General features: G+C 39.9%; 1 non-coding gene across 1 annotated transcript; it reads left to right on the top strand.

Moving 5' to 3' along the window:
* Positions 1-2,492: 2,492 nt before the first annotated feature.
* On the top strand, positions 2,493-2,600 carry LOC112793450 (small nucleolar RNA R71). The gene has a single exon (XR_003198140.1). It is a non-coding gene; the product is annotated as a small nucleolar RNA R71 (small nucleolar RNA).
* The last annotated feature ends 2,071 nt before the right edge of the window (positions 2,601-4,671 follow it).

Below are 4,671 nucleotides of genomic sequence, written 5' to 3'. Positions count from 1 at the left end.
GAGCAAAAGAAGAAAGAGGAGAGTAAAAGAAGAAGAAATGAGGAAGAGGGAGATGGTGGTGTGTTCGGCCAAAGAGGGGGAGAAGAGGTGTTTAGGTTGTGTGAAAATGAAAGGTGGAAGAAGGGTATATATAGGAGAGAGGGGTGTAATGGTTCGGCCATTATGGGTGGGTTTGGGAGGGAAAGTGATTTGAATTTGAAGGGTGAGGTTGGTGGGGGTTTATGAAGGATGGATGTGAGTGGTGAAGAGAAAGATGGGATTTGATAGGTGAGGGGTTTTTTGGGAAGAGGTGTTGAGGTGATTGGTGAATGGGGGAAGAAGAGAGAGAGTGATGGTAGGGTCCTGTGGGGTCCACAGATCCTGTAGTGTCAAGGAAAAGGCATCCCTGCACCAAATGGCATCAAAATCCACGTTTTGAGCCATTTCTGGCGTTAAACGCCGGGCTGGTGCCCATTCCTGGCGTTTAACGCCAGGTTCTTGCCCTTTCCTGGCGTTTAACGCCAGTCTGGTGCCCCTTTCTGGCGTTAAACGCCCAGAATGGTGCCAGACTGGGCGTTAAACGCCCAACTGCTAGGCTTACTGGCGTTTGAACGCCAGCAGCATCTTCCTCCAGGGTGTGCTGTTTTTCTTCCTGTTTTTCATTCTGTTTTTGCTTTTTTCATTATTTTTGTGACTTCTTATGATCATCAACCTACAAAAAAGATAAAATAACAAAAGAAAATAATTAATTATAAAACATTGGGTTGCCTCCCAACAAGCGCTTCTTTAGTGTCACTAGCTTGACAGAGGACTCTCATGGAGCCTCAGAAATGCTCAGAACCGTGTTGGAACCTCCCAACACCAAACTTAGAGTTTGAATGTGGGGGTTCAACACCAAACTTAGAGTTTGGTTGTGGCCTCCCAACACCAAACTTAGAGTTTGATTGTGGGGGCTCTGTTTGGCTCTGTTTTGAGAGAAGCCCTTCATGCTTCCTCTCCATGATGACAGAGGTATATCCTTGGGCCTTAAACACCAAGGATTCTTCATTCACTTGAATGATCAACTCTCCTCTATCAACATCAATCACAGCCTTTGCTGTGGCCAGGAAGGGTCTGCCAAGGATGATGGATTCATCCATGCACTTCCCAGTCTCTAGGACTATGAAATCAGTAGGGATGTAATGGTCTTCAACTTTAACAAGAACATCCTCTACAAGTCCATAGGCTTGTTTTCTTGAGTTGTCTGCCATCTCTAGTGAGATTTTTGCAGCTTGTACCTCATAGATCCCTAATTTCTCCATTACAGAGAGGGGCATGAGGTTTACGCTTGATCCTAAGTCACACAAGGCCTTCTTGAAGGTCATGGTGTCTATGGTACAAGGTATAGAAAACTTCCCAGGGTCCTGCCTCTTTTGAGGCAATTGCTGCCTAGACAAGTTATCCAGTTCTTTGGTGAGCAAAGGGGGTTCATCCTCCCAAGTCTCATTTCCAAATAACTTGTCATTTAGCTTCATGATTGCTCCAAGGTATTTAGCAACTTGCTCTTCAGTGACATACTCATCCTCTTCAGAGGAAGAATACTCATCAGAGCTCATGAATGGCAGGAGTAAGTCCAATGGAATCTCTATGGTCTCAGTTTGAGCCTCAGATTCCCAAGGTTCCTCATTGGGGAACTCATTGGAGGTCAGTGGACGCCCAGTGAGGCCTTCCTCAGTGGTGTTCACTGCCTCTTCTTCCTCCCAGAATTCGGCCATATTGATGGCCTTGCACTCTCCTTTTGGATTTTCTTCTGTGTTGCTTGGAAGAGTACTTGGAGGGAGTTCAGTAATTTTCTTGCTCAGCTGACCCACTTGTCCTTCCAGATTTCTGATGGAGGACCTAGTTTCAGTCATGAAACTTTGAGTGGTTTTGATCAGATCAGAGACCATAGTCGCTAAGTCAGAGGTATTCTGCTTAGAACTCTCTGTCTGTTGCTGAGAAGATGATGGAAAAGGCTTGCTATTGCTAAACCTGTTCCTTCCACCATTATTATTGTTGAAACCTTGTTGGGGTCTCTGTTGATCCTTCCATGAAAGATTTGGATGATTCCTTCATGAAGGATTGTAGGTGTTTCCATAGGGTTCTCCCATGTAATTCACCTCTTCTATTGAAGGGTTCTCAGGATCATAAGCTTCTTCCTCAGATGAAGCTTCCTTAGTACTGCTTGGTGCATTTTGCATCCCAGACAGACTTTGAGAAATCATATTGACTTGTTGAGTCAATATTTTGTTCTGAGCCAATATGGCATTCAGAGTATCAATCTCAAGAACTCCTTTCTTCTGACTAGTCCCATTGTTCACAGGATTCCTTTCAGAAGTGTACATGAATTGGTTATTTGCAACCATTTCAATCAGTTCTTGAGCTTCAGTAGGCGTCTTCTTCAGATGAAGAGATCCTCCAGAAGAGCTATCCAAAGACATCTTGGACAGTTCAGAGAGACCATCATAGAAAATATCTATGATGCTCCATTCAGAAAGCATATCAGTGGGACACTTTCTGATCAATTGTTTGTATCTTTCCCAAGCTTCATAGAGGGATTCTCCTTCCTTCTGTCTGAAGGTTTGGACTTCCACTCTAAGCTTACTCAATTTTTGAGGTGGAAAGAACTTTGCCAAGAAGGCATTGACTAGCTTTTCCCAAGAGTCCAGGCTTTCTTTAGGTTGAGAGTCCAACCATGTTCTAGCTCTGTCTCTTACAGCAAAAGGGAATAGCATCAGTCTGTAGACCTCAGGGTCAACCCCATTAGTTTTGACTGTGTCACAGATTTGCAAGAACTCAGCTAAAAACTGATGAGGATCTTCCAGTGGAAGTCCATGGAACTTGCAATTCTGTTGCATTAGAGAAACTAATTGAGGCTTAAGCTCAAAGTTGTTTGCTCCAATGGCAGGGATAGAGATGCTTCTCCCATAGAAATCGGGAGTAGGTGCAGTAAAGTCACCAAGCATCTTCCTTGCATTGTTGGCATTGTTGTTGTTTTCGGCTGCCATGAGTTCTTCTTCCTTGAAGAGTTCGTTCGGGTGCTCTAAAGAGAGTTGTGCTTTGGCTTCTCTTAGCTTTCTCTTCAAGGTCCTTTCAGGTTCAGGATCAGCCTCAACAAGAATGCCTTTGTCTTTGCTCCTGCTCATAAGAAAGAGAAGGAAACAAGAAAATGTGGAATCCTCTATGTCACAGTATAGAGATTCCTTGAAGTGTCAGAGGAAAAGAAGAGTAGAAGACAGAAGTGGAAAATTCGAACTTATCAAAGAAGATGGAGTTCGAATTTTGCATTAAGGGATAGTGTTAGTCCATAAATAGAAGGATGTGAGAAGGAGGGAAGTAATTTTCGAAAATTAAGTGGAAAATTTAAAAAAATATTTTTGAAAAACATTACTTAATTTTCGAAAATGAAAAGGGAAAAGAAATCAAATGATTTTTGAAAAAGATTTTGAAATTAGAAATCAGAAACATTTGATTGAAAACTATTTTGAAAAAGATGTGGTTAAGAAGATATGATTGGTTTTAAAAAGATGTGATTGAGAAGATATGATTTGAAAACAATTTTAAAAGATATGATTTGAAAACAATTTGAAAAGATATGATTTTAAAAATTAATGACTTGCCTAACAAGAAAAGATATGAATCAAACATAAAACCTTCCTCAACAGAAAAGGCAAAAAATGTTCAATCAAATCATTAATTGTTAATAAGTATTTTTGAAAAAGGAAAGAAATTGATTTTGAAAAAGATTTGATTGAAAAGATTTGATTTGAAAAAGATTTGATTTTGAAAAACTTTGAAAACTTAAAAAAATTGATTTTGAAAACAAAATCTTCCCCCTTGTGCCATCCTGGCGTTAAACGCCCAGAATGGTATCCATTCTGGCGTTTAACGCCCAAAATGCTACCCTTTTGGGCGTTAAACGCCCAACCAGGTACCCTGGCTGGCGTTTAAACGCCAGTCTGTCCTTCTTCACTGGGCGTTTTGAACGCCCAGCTTTTTCTGTGCAATTCCTCTGCTGTATGTTCTGAATCTTCAATTCTCTGTATTATTGACTTGAAAAGACACAAATTAAAAATATTTTTGGATTTTTAATAATAAGGACAAACCAAAATGCAACAAGAATCAAATGACAATGCATGCAAGACACCAAACTTAGCAGTTTGTATACTACTGACACTAACAAAACGAAAATGCATATGAGACACACAAAACACTCAAGTCAATAGAATTCAAAGATCAGAACAAGGAAATCATCAAGAACAACTTGAAGATCAATGAGGACACATGCATGAATGCAATAAGAACAGAAACATGCAATTGACACTAAACTTAAGATGAGACTCTAGACTCAAAAAAAGAAATATTTTTGGATTTTATGATTTTATAATTTTTTTTTGGATTTTTCGAAAATTATGTAGAAAAAGAAAATAAAGGTATCAAAATTCTTAATGAGAATTCCAGGAATCATGCAATGTTAGTCTAAAGCTTTAGTCTAAAGAAATTAGACATGGCCGGCTAAGCTTCAGCAGGACATTGCATTCAAGAACTAAATTGATGAAGATCAATCAGCTTTGGTGATGATAAGAACATCACATTGAAACACTAGAATTCATTCTTAAGAACTCTGAAAAAAAATACCTAATCTAAGCAACAAGATGAACCGTCAGTTGTCCA

This window comes from Arachis hypogaea, chromosome 3 (genome assembly GCF_003086295.3).
Source record: "Arachis hypogaea cultivar Tifrunner chromosome 3, arahy.Tifrunner.gnm2.J5K5, whole genome shotgun sequence".
Taxonomy (NCBI): Eukaryota; Viridiplantae; Streptophyta; class Magnoliopsida; order Fabales; family Fabaceae; genus Arachis; species Arachis hypogaea.
Note: the sequence above shows the minus strand (reverse complement) of the source record. Positions and strands in the feature narration are given on the sequence as shown.